This window comes from Lygodium microphyllum, chromosome 3 (assembly GCF_053477565.2).
Source record: "Lygodium microphyllum isolate KBCC chromosome 3, Lygodium_microphyllum_v1.1.10, whole genome shotgun sequence".
NCBI classification, from domain to species: Eukaryota; Viridiplantae; Streptophyta; class Polypodiopsida; order Schizaeales; family Lygodiaceae; genus Lygodium; species Lygodium microphyllum.
The window spans coordinates 84,397,082-84,410,159 of record NC_141137.1 but is presented as its reverse complement, the minus strand read 5'-3'; positions in this window follow the sequence as shown (position 1 = coordinate 84,410,159).

The following is a 13,078-nucleotide window of genomic DNA, read 5'->3' as shown; positions in this document are numbered from 1 at the left end:
TGGGGGTGAAGATGAAATTCATGCACCTTAATATGAGCTCTTTGAATATGTGAAGTTGGTTCCCACATTTGTTCACTTGTATCATAGTCTTTCCAATGGAAAAGATACTATAATCTATCTAATTCTTGAATCCAAAATTTTGTACTTCATATTCTTGATATTCAATTATGATTGGAGGTGATGGCTTTGATATTCTTCTAGGAATACTAGATGCATGACATGGCTCCAAGACTTAAACATGGAATACATGATGGATTTTCATGGACGAGGGAAGTTGAAGTCAATAGGTGATTGGATTTACTTGGTTAGGAATCTTGAATGGCATGAGTCCTTGATAATCCAAATCTTGGGAGGGGCAAGGACATAGATCACATTAAAGAAGCTAAACTTGATATAAAATTTTGTTTGATGGTTGTTTCATGCAAAGCTTATTTGCATCTCTCTTATATTTCTCTTAGAGTGTGTTTAATATGTGCTTGCAACTCTTTATGATTATCAAAGAGGTATTGAGCTAAGTTTGTAATAGCTGGATTCTTCTCTTGTAATTATACATGATTATCTATTCTTGGGTATTGGCCATAATTAGCAAACAATGGTGTGAATTGAGTGAAGGCATGGGAGGAATTATTGTATACAAACTTAGCAAGGGGTAATAGATCCACACAATTGTCTTGATGACAGTTGATTGTGCATCTAAGGTATTACTCTAAGACTTGATTGACTCTTTATGTTTTTTCATCACTTTATGGATCATTAGCTAAAGAAATATTCACTTGTACTTCTAGAAATTTAAAGAGGCTTCTCCAAAACCCAAATATAAATTGGGGGTCACGATCATAGATAAAATCATCAAGTAACCCATGGTGCTGATATACTTATTCTCGGAAGAGCCTCGATATCCCTTCCCGTTGATACTCTTGGTAGTTGGGATAGGGTGTGTCACTTTTGTGAATTGGTTGTCAAGGTTGTGGGAGAGAAGGAGGAGTCTCACTTGAAGCTTTCTTGCTTGCACAATGGGGGAATACACACAAGGGTGGAGGCTGAAAACAGTTTTCCTCTTCTTAGTTGGGTAAGCCAAAAAGAACTCTCTTACAAAGAAATAGAAGAACCCCATATATGGGTCTCAAACCAAACTCAAATAACTAAGGTGGCATACTAATTGAGCCACGAACTAGAGTAGATAAGGATAGCTATTATCTAGCTATTATTCATGGGCGGTGTACCAACCGCATCTGCAACTGACACGTCGGTGACATAAATGCACAACGGTCACCCTGGCATATCACGAGTGGAGCTCGATATCTCAACACTCCCCCTTGAGCTCAATCCCAATTCCTGCACACCAAGCAGGTCTCTAAACTTGTGCAGCTTCTTTGCGCCCAATGCCTTCGTGAATATGTCAGCTACCTGATCCTCTGTGCTGACATAAACTAGATCAATAAGACCTAGTAAAACCCTCTCTCGCACATAGTGATAATGCACCTCAATGTGCTTTGTTCTAGCATGATAGACTGGGTTATTTGCTAAGTGTATACTACTCATGTTGTCACAATAAATGACAACTGGCCCATCTATAGACTGATGCATATCATAAAGTAGCTTATGCAACCAAGCTACCTCACATGCAGCCATTGGTGCACCCCTGTACTCAGCCTCTGTGCTCGACAAGGCAACTGTAGGTTGTTTCTTGCTGCTCCAAGTGACTGCAGCACTCCCAAAAGAGAACACATATCCACTGGTAGATCGTCTATCAGAAATACTACCAGCCCAATCAGCATCAGTGTATTCATGCAATTGTATCTGAACCCCAGTCTCATAAAATAGTCTATACTGCAATGTGGACTTCACATACCTGAGTATGCGTCTAGCCGCATCCAAATGTGGTTTCCTTGGAGCCTGCATAAACTGACTTACCAATCCAACAGCATAGCTCAAATCTGGCCTGGTAATAGTCATATAAATCAAACTTCCTACTATGCGTCTGTATATAGTAGGGTCTTCTAGAAGCTCACCTGCATCTGTGCTCAGCTTCACATTATACTCTAAAGGAACTGAAATAGGCTTACAGCATGTCATCCCATATTTAGATAGCATGTCCAATCCATACTGTCTCTGCAAGAGCTGTATCCCACTTGGTGATCTAATCACCTTAATGCCCAAGAAATAACGCAGCTCTCCTAAATCCTTCATCTCAAACTTCTGCTTCAATAGCATTTTCACATGAAGGATATCTTCATCACTGTCACCTGTCATAATTAAATCATCAACATAAATGACAAGTAGCATAATACATTTCTCTGTTTTTCTCACATAAAGTGAGAAATCTGCCTTGGAAATTTGAAAGCCAATAGTGACAAGATACTGTCCTATCTTGTCAGACCATGCTCTAGGTGCTTGCTTCAAGCCATATAAGGCTTTCTTCAACCTGCAAACAAACTCAGGATGAACAGCATGCACATAACCTCGTGGCTGCTCCATATAGACCTCTTCTTGCAAATCACCATGCAAGAAGGCATTCTTTACATCCATTTGATGTAAAGACCATCCCTTTGATGCAGCCATAGCAATGACTGCTCTTACAGTTGCCATCCTTGCAACCGGACTGAATGTTTCTTCATAGTCAATGCCATATGTTTGTGCATACCCCTTGACTACTAATCTTGCCTTGTATCTGTTCACAGAACCATCTGCATTGTGCTTCACCTTATAAACCCACTTACAGCCAATTGCATTTTTACCTTTAGGCAAAGGTACCAATTCCCATGTAGCATTTTCTTCCAAGGCATCCATTTCTTCATCCATGGCTTTCTTCCATTTTTCTTTTCCCATGGCTTGCTCAAAAGAAGTGGGTTCTGGTTCCTGTATCACTTTGACCATATATGCATAGTGAATGGCTGTAAATCCATCATATTTCAGCCTATCCACAGGATATCTAGCTCTCGTAGACCTGCGCAAAGTAGGTTCACTCCCAGGTGCTCTCAAAACATCCCTGGTATTCCTTACTCCAGGTGTAACAATAGAAGGAATACCCAACTCATCATCAATGCTCTATTCTGTGCCATTGGATTCACCATCCACATAAGAGTGACCTGCATTCACATCAAACATGGGCTGATCAACATTCTCTTTTCCTTTTCGTGATACCTGCATACCACTATCTGTATTGCTTTGAGAAGATTCTCCTGATCTCAATCTGCCCATCCATGGCGAAGAATGTGAACCACTGCTAGAGGACGCTCCAGGTCCACTAATATTTTGTGACTGCTGCTGTGAATTCTGTGCAGCATTACCATTTTGTGCATCTACATCATCAATCACATTTACTGGTTTATACCAGCTACTCATCTCATCAAAAACATCTCTGCTCACTGTAAACTTACGAGTAGAAGGGTTATAGCATCTATACCCTTTTTGCTACATAGAGTAACCAATAAAGATGCACTTCTCAGCTTTTGGATCCAACTTGGATCTCAACTCATCTGGCACATGTACATAGGCAATGCAACAAAAAATTTTCAATTGAGAAATATTTGGTTTCCTACCAGTATACCTCTCATCTGGAGTCATTCCATGTATTGCTGCAATGGGAGTCTTGTTCATTATGTAGACTGCTGTAGCAACTGCTTCAGCCCAATAAAAATTTGGCAAGTCTTTTTCATTGATCATGGCACGAGATATCTCTCAAATATGCCTGTTTTTCCTTTCTGCAATTCCATTTTGTTGTGGGGTATGACTGTATGAATATTGCTGCTTTATGCCATGCTCCTGCAAGAACTTTGCAAACTCATTTGAGAGGTACTCTCCCCCTCCATCTGACCTTAGGCATTTTATTTGCATGCCTGTTTCTTTTTCAACCATAGCTTTAAGGGTTTTGAAATGTCCAAAAACTTCACTTTTCTTTTTCATAAAATACACCCAAACTTTTCTGCTATAGTCATCAATAAAAGTGACAAAATAATGACAGCCTCCAAGAGATGCAGCTTTAGTAGTCCACACATCAGAGTGGATTAATTCCAATGGCTTCTCACTCTCTTGAACATGTCTAGGAAATGGTTTCCTTGCCTGTTTTTCAAACTGACAGGCTTCACATACCTTATGCATTTCTGCAACCTTGAATTTCGGTAAACCTGCAACAATATTTTGGGACTGCATTGATTTAAGTCGCTGTATATTAACATGACCAATGTGTTTATGCCAGATATCAATATCTGCAACTACACCGGTCCCATGTGCAAACATTGCTGCACTCAATTCAGACATGTCTGCATCCAACGTAAAGATTCTGCCCTTCTTATTTCCTTTTGCTATCAAGCGACCTTTATTTTTCATATCCTCAACAAAGCATCCATGAGGATTAAATCTGACCTGCAAGCCCTGCTCAACCATTTGACCAACAGAAACCAGATTCTTGGTGATATTCGGGACATGAAATACATCGGACATGTATTTCTTTTTCCTATCCTGCATAGACAAGGGAATTTTTCCAATTTGCACAATAGGATGTGCAGTATCATCACCAGTCTCCACAAATCCTGGTTTTTTCATTTTTCTTGTATCCTCCATCCATTCTGCATGACCTGTCATATGGTTTGATGCACTTGAGCTAACATACCATACATCATTGCTTTCTTCTGCACTTGTCACAGAATTGTTCATGTGCTGCACCATAAACAAGTGCTCATTTCTGTCATCACCCTGTCTACTAGAAGATGCATAATTCCCTTGTTGCAGTTTTTCATTCATGATGTCATTCTGCTTTTTATAGCAGTCTTTAGCCATATGACCCATTTTACCACAGTAGTAGCATTCAACATTACTGTTTGCATTTTGGCCTTTTTGCAATCCACCACGACCTCTTTGGCTCCCCCTGCCTCTAGAGTTACCACGTCCTCCTCCATAGGACTGGTTTTCTTGAGTTTGCTGCATATTCTGATTTCTACCACGGCCTCCAAATCTGCCTCCTCAACCTCTGCCTCTACCTCTTTCAGCATTTGAGTAGAAGACAGATTCTTTTGAAGTTCCTCCTGAAGAAGATGCACCACAATTTCTTTGCTCCTCAGAAATTAGAAGAGCAATCAGCTCCTCAAAATCAGGAAATCTTTCACGAACTGAAATGGATGTCCGAAACTGTGTATAATCCTTTCCTAGACCATTCAAGGTCACGGAAACTAAATCATCATCTTCTACTGGCGACCCAATGGAAGCAAGTGTATCTGCAATCTTCTTCACCTTCATGTGGTAGTCATTGATACTCATATTTTCTCTTTGCACATTATGCAACTCTTGCTTGAGCTGCATTTTCCTGGCTTGCGTATTTGTGCTATACATTTTTGACAAGGTATCCCATGCCTCCTTTGGCATACTTGCATCCTGAATATGCACAATCATAGAGTCTTAAATGCTGATAGACAGCCAATACATAACTATTCTGGCTCTCTCATGCCATGCTTTAAATGCCTGCATTTGCTGTTGATTGGGAACATCAGGAAGAACTGGTTCTTCTTCATTTTCTGCAACAAATTCCCAATATCATTTTCCCATGAGGAAATTCGTCATTCTAAACTTCCATGCTTGGAAGTTGTTCTTGTCAAGCTTTTTAGTGACAATCTGTGAAAGAGAATTAGACGCCATTACAGAACACTGCAAAAAATTTTGTCACTGCAAAAAAACACAGCTTCACCCTCACAAGGGCAAATCTGCAAAACTGGCGAAAGTGGTATTTGACCACATAGTCACTTCCTAGTGACGACTTTGCATCAACAGGCAACAGGGATGATTCTGTAACTCCCAATGTCTCTGCGCACAAGCATACAATGCAATTTTTACAGTAACTATTCACCGACCTGTAGAACAGTGGCTGCACAGCATAAAACTGGGCCTTTTCCTGAGTGCGTGCAGAAAACTTCCGCCTCCAAAACAGGGCCCGAAATGGCCTCAAATAAAAAAAACAAGGTCGCTAAGGGCTAAAGCCCTATCCCGCAGTATATACTGCCCTCTTGCTTCACTGCGAACGGCGTCTCAACCTGAGACAATGCACTCCTGCACTTTCCGGCTGTGCTATCTGCAGAGATCTGCTCCCAAAACAGAAAATGAAAGCAACACTGCTCCTCTTACCAGAACACCGCGAGCTTGGCTTGCTTTCTTGAGCTCCTTACCACGAACAAGGCTCTGATACCATGTCAAGATTGTGGGAGAGAAGGAAGGAGTCTCACTTGAAGCTTTCTTGCTTGCACAATGGGGGAATACACACAAGGGTGGAGGCTGAAAACAGTTTTCCTCTTCTTAGTTGTGTAAGCCAAAAAGAACTCTCTTACAAAGAAATAGAAGAACCCCATATATGGGTCTCAAACCAAACTCAAATAACTAAGGTGGCATACTAAGTGAGCCACGAACTAGAGTAGATAAGGATAGCTATCATCTAGCTATTATTCATGGGCGGTGTACCAACCGCATCTGCAACTGACACGTCGGTGACATAAATGCACAATGGTCACCCTGGCATATCACGAGTGGAGCTCGATATCTCAATATTGGTCAACCACCACCAATATGAAATCATACCCTTTGGAAGAAGATAGTTCAACAATGAAGTCCATGGAAAAAGATGACCATGGCTTACTTGGAATAGGTAATGGTTGAAGAAGGCCATGAGGTCGATGAGGAGGGACTTTAGCTTGATTATATGTGTCACAGTAATGCACAAAGTTCTTGATTAGTTTCCATATTTGCGGCCACCAAAAATCCATTGAAAGTAGCTCGATTGTTTTGTTAAATCCAAAATGCCATGATGAGGGGAGATCAAATCTCTTTTTGAGTACATCCACTTGCAAAGAACCAGGATGAATATAGAGGAGTCTTTTAGTTTGTTCTTGGCCTTGATGTTCCTTACTTCCTTTTATCCTTGGCGAATGAGTCTTTTGTAATGTCGTTGACCTTTGATAAGAATTCAAAGTCTTCTACGGCTTTGTTGATAATTGCTCTTAACTTCAGTTGCTCAGGTTTCAAGATTATTGAATTTTGTTGGTTATGGGCTTCATTGTCTTCTTATGGTGCTAGGTAGGACCTTTGAGATAAAGCATCGGGCTTCCCTTGTTGGTGGCTAGGCCTATAGATAATGATGAAGTAAAATCAGGATATGAAACTACTCTATCTTGCTTGTTGATGATTCAAGACACGAGAAGTCATAAATATTCTAAATTCTTGCGATCCATATAGATATTGATTTTATGAGGGGCACCTTCAAGAAGTCCATCATGAATTTCATGGTTGATTTTTGAGAGATTTTTCTTGAGTGGAAAGCTACTAGATGAACTCGATTGTTATCACCGATTTGGGATAGAATAGATTAAAGTGCAAAATTTGAGGCATCGATCTCCACGATAAAGGGCTTCAATGAATCTACATGGATGAGAATGGGTGCTGAGGTGAAGGCTTACTTTAATATTTGAAAAGCTTGTTTAGCCTTTTGATCCCATAATAACTTGTCCTTTTCAATTGGGTTGGTTAGAGGGGTAGCAATATCAAAGTAACCCTTAATAAAGTTTTGATAAAAATTTAAAAATCCCAAAAAGCATTAAACATCTTGTATAAAAGCAATCTCTTATTCTAGAATAGTTTGTATATTCTTAGGGTCCATAGAAATTACATTCTTAGAAATGATATACCCCAAAAATTAACTTCAGTTTGATGGAGAGAACACTTTTCCAACTTTGCATATAAGCCTATTTCTCACAATTTATTTAAGACTTTTGAGGTGATGCTCATGTGTCTCTTGGTTTTCGAAAAAGATCAAGAGGTCATACAAATATATCACAATAAAGTTGTCCTAGTATTCTCGAAAGATATCATCCATTATATGTTGGAAAACTATTGGAGCATTCGTGAGGCCAAAAGACATGACAACATATTTAAAATGCCCATATATTGCGTAAAAATATGTCTTTCATTCATCACCTTCCTTTATTATAAGCACCACGAAGATCTATCTGGGTGAAGACTTTGGCTTTTGTATGTTGTTCAAGGAATATTGGAATCAAGGGAAGAGGGTAGCAATTCTAGATATTATTGAGCCCTCTATAATCCACATACATATAGAGGGATCCATCTTTTTTCTTTGACAAATAGAATTGGAGCATCCGTTGGAGATTTTCAATGATGTATAAACCCCTTGGCAAGATTCTCATCAATATATTTTCTAAGCTCTGCTACTACATCTTAGGATAGCTTATAGATGGGGCCGAAAGGAGGTTGAGCTCTTTGTAAATCCATTGCACAATCATAAGGTCGATGTTTTGGTAGCATATTTGCATTCTTTATTTCAAGCACATCCTTGAGCTTTGCATATTGATTGTGTTGGGAGTGTATCCAGGGGCTTTCGTCCTTTGGCTTCTCCATTGAAATTACATAAATGAAAAAGTATGGATTATTCTTTGCTTGGCACATTAACATGTTTTCCCTAATGTATATTGGTTAAGAAATCTTCATTTTATTATTTTGTATTGGCCTTGGCTCAATCTTTCTAGACCTCCAATTGATGTTGGGGCTATGTAATTCTAGCCAAGGTAACCCAATAACAATGGGACTATTTGGACAATGGATAATGTTGAAGGTTGTATCTAATACAAGACTCCTTAGGGTAACTTTTATGGGTTAAGTTGCATAGCTAACATCTATTCAAAGCAACAAGTTGACCATCAATTACTTCTGAACATACCGGCTTTACTTTCCTTAGAAGATGTATACCATGTTGCTTTGCAAATTTCTCATCCATGAAGCATGCAGTGGTTCTAGAGTCCAACAAAGCTTGCCCATGTATGTCTTCCCTCTATGTGAATATTTATTGGTAATATAAAGTGAAATGTTGGATCTGCAAATAGAGACAATATTTAGCGTTGTGTCCCAACATTTCTCGACAGTGATGAAATTTAGTTGTGTCCCAACTGGCCGCGATACATGCACAATCCATTAATGTGCTGCCTTTGTTTTTCTTGAGTTGCCAATGGCTTGAACCACATCATATCAATTTGCATAGGCTCTGCCTTAGGTATTGGGTCTTTTTGCTTGGTCGAGTCTTAAAAAATCTTTGTCCTGCTTGAATTTAAGACAACTCCTTGACGTCTTTCTTGTCTTTCAAACAGGTGGTTGTCAGATTGAATTGCTTGCAAGATAAATTCACTAAGTGTACACACCTTTGGCATAATGAGTAAAAGTTTTTTAACATAATCTTTCAATCTTCAATAGAATTGACTAATAAAATTATTCTCATGCCATGTTAAATTGCATGTGAGTTTTTGAAATTCTAATGCTTATATTAAGGTAGGCTCGACTCCTAGTTGTTAATCGTCAGACAAACAAGGTGGAAAATCTAGAAAATCTAAAGCGGAGGACAAAGGCTAATGCGAAAGTGAAACGGAAGACGAAGGCGCACCAAGAAAAATATGGAAGCACAAAAAATGCAAAAAAGTCCTAAATAAAGGAAAAAGGCGCACAAGGAAAAGCGCAAGTCAATACTTTTGTAAAAGAGCGCAAGTGCATCATGATTTAATTTAAGGAGCGCCGGGCTCTCACCCGTGCAATTTGTAAATGTAGACAGGCAGTGGAAAGGAAGCTAGGAAGATAGAAGGACAATGGGAAAAATGGCCTCTAGGCCATGGCCGGCCATGTAAAAAAGGGGATAAGGGGATGTCTGCCCAAAAGGGATTTAGGGTTTTGTATATAAAGTTGAAAAGTGAATGAGAAGCTCATTCTTGTGTGGACAAAGCTTCTTCTTCTTCTTCTCTTGTTTCTTGCCTTCTTGCTTGTGCTTGAGCAAGGGATTGAGGGAGTGAGTGTGTGAGAGTGAGGGATCGTGGAGAAGAAGCTCCTCATATTCTCATATTCTCTTCTCTTCTCTTTTCTTGTGCGGCTATGGAGAATGGAGCTTGACGGAGAGGGCTTGAGGTTGCTTGAGCTTACCACAAGGATCGTGGAGCTATCGGAGTGCAAGAGAGAGGAGGGAACTTGATCGAGCATCAAAGTAAGCTCACTATACCCGTAAGGTAGGCATTGCGCGTCGGCCATGTGAGAGGTAGCCATGGCCGCTCAGCTTGAAACGCTTGATCAATAAGTGGTCCGTAGGTCTTGGGGTAGAGCTCCTAGCTCCCCTTCATTTTGGTTCCGTTGCCGGGACTGACGGAATCGAGCCTTGAGCGCCACGCGCATCGAATCGAGCATAGAAGTAGGGTTCGCAGCCCGAACCAGTGCTTGAGATAATTAGGAGATTTAGGAGGTTTTAATCCTTGGAGCAAGTAAGTATTTTGATTTGTTGTTGAATACTAGAGTAGGACCATCCATCTCCATCTCTGGTTTTGATTTTTGTTGCATTAGGTTAAGATTAGGATAGGAAAAAGAAGGAAAACAGAAAGGGTTCTACTGCTGCTGGAAATAGGGACACAAATTCAGATTTCTAGCTGGAAGAGTGTGAGGAATTAGCTTTTGAGGTTACAACAGGCTGGGATGGTGCAATAAGAGACTCAAGGAACCACAAAAGACCATATTTGACAATTGCCTTGTAAGAGAGAGTAAGCTTGAGAACCAGGAAAGACCACATTTGACAATTGCCTTGTGAGAGAGAGTGAGCTTGAGAGCCAAGAAAGACCACATTTGACAATTGCCTTGTGAGAGAGAGTGAGCTTGAGAGCTAGGGAGAGAGAGAGCTGCAGGGAGATCCTTGGAGTGCCATTCGATTTGAGCACCACAGTGATTCCAGGTATATATGGCATTTCCTTGCAGTGTTTTGCACCTATTTGGAAGGTGATGGATGATTCTGTGGAGTAGGCGCTGAGCTTGAGTCATCGCGCGCAATTCGTAGGTCGTCGTCTGTGCAGTCGAACCAGCCCGTCCGAGTTCCAGAATTGGACCACTCGATTTTTGGAGTCGGACCATCCGACTGCTAGAATCGCACCACCCTGTCCGACTGCGAGAATCGGACCCAATGTTAAAATCGTACACAGTGCCAAAATCGGACTACATGTCCTATCGCAGGAGTAGGACCACCCTGTCCGACTAGGGAATTCAGACCAAAGTAGAAATCGGACTCAACGCCAAAATCGGACCAGCCCGTTCGAGTCTCACAATCAGACCAGCCCATCCGATTCCTAGAATTAGACCACCCTGGCCGAGTCCCAGAATCGGCCCTCAGTCCACTACCACTTGGACCACTTGACTTGGCCCACCTGACTCGGCCCTCGGCCCACTTGACCACTCGGCTCTCGAACAACTAGACTTGGACTGACCGAATTTGACATTCGGACCACTTACATTCGGCCCTTTCTACTCGGCCCTTGGACGGGCCGAATTGGGGATTCGACCCCTGCAACTCGGACTTATTGGGTCGAATCTGGATTTTTTCAAATTTTAACTCGTAGACTTGAAATTGACCAAGAGACCATATAGAACCGAAACCATATTGTAGATCGATCACTGGGCTGAAACTTAAAGCAAGCAGTTCAAAATTTGGCTATAAACGGTCCTCCAAATTGCGCATGGTGTTTACCATAATGGCCCTGCAGGCCGGGGGGGACTCCCCCCTCCCCCACCGGACCCTTGTAGAGAGGGCTCTGCCCCCTCCGCACCTCCCCCAAGTAGGTTGGAGAGAAAACACATGTAGTGATAGATCCTCCAAATTGGACCCTAGTGTAGTAATGGCTCTACATGAGCATGGATTCTCACTTGCAAAAGAGCAACCAAAAGCCCATACCCGAATAGAGAGAAATAGAGACCCTAGAATATCAATGGGCCAATCTAGCCAACAAGGGAAAAAAGGCCACACTACAGAAACACATACATGTTGCATTCGGACTTCGTCTAGCCAAAGCAGAAAGCAACAACATCGAGCTACAATAGCGAGAATGACTAGATATGACAGTCCTGACGATAGATGCTCCTTGAATAGCACTGCACTGACGATCCAAGACATCAATGGAGAATCCACATCTGGTCGTGCAGTTGGGGACTCAAGGGCATTTGTCAGAAGGCTTAAATTTACAAGCAAAGACCTGGAAGACGAAGACATAGTACCACCTGCTTATCTTAGGGTCAAATTCACCGCGAAAAGAGAGCATACTATCGATGCTCTGATTGATGAAGGAGTAGATTTTAATATATTGACCTATGAATCACGGACCCCACTAGGCCAACCAGAGCTCACACTGACTAATGCAACTCTTAGCCCTTATGGGGGACACCCATAAGCACTCATAGGGAAGTGTAAAATCCTTGCGACAATTGAAACTGAAAGCTTGCCTATTCTATTTCATGTTCCTTCAAATAGTGCTAATTACGGGAAGGAAACCCTTCTAGGAAGACCCTTCAAAAGGGCAACCAAGTGTGAGGCCGACTATGTAGCACAGAGGATACACCTGACACTATCAGGTGTGAGGATAGTCACAACCTTTAGCAAGGGTGACCTCATTGAACCTTGAGGGAAAGGCAAGGAGGGTGCTGACATAACAGTCAATTTGCTAAGGAGAGCAAGGACTTGTTGGAAGAGTTGATACAAGCACAGGTCGAACAACAAGAACCAGTGAGTGAGGCCATGCCTGAAACAAGAAGGTCAAGAGACAATGCCAAGGACTGGCTTTTGACTTACAAATATTTTAGAAGACCCAGAAGAAGCCCAAGCCTTATGTCTAGACGAAGGCATCGATGAAGGGTCAGCACAACGCCAAGATGGATATCCAAAGCATTGCTATATGCTCAAGGGTATTACACAGGTAACCGATGGATTTGGGTGCCAAAACCCCTTGCTAAACCTCCCTTTTTGACTGAAGGCCAGATTGTATCAAGAGCAAAGAAGCGTAGGAGGAGATCTAAACGAAAAATGAAGTCTCGAGTCAACAACAGTGGAGTGACCAAGCCCCTCATGGTCGAAATCAAGAAACCAAACGGGACTAGTCGGAGGATAGATCCTCAACCTAGCGTGGTTGACAAGCAGATATCAGATGTAATCGTTGAAGATACGCAAAATCCGCTAGTGCCCAAGGAGCCTTTGATTCCCCAAGAGGATAGCAGGCATCATAGGCACAACATTGCTCTTGGC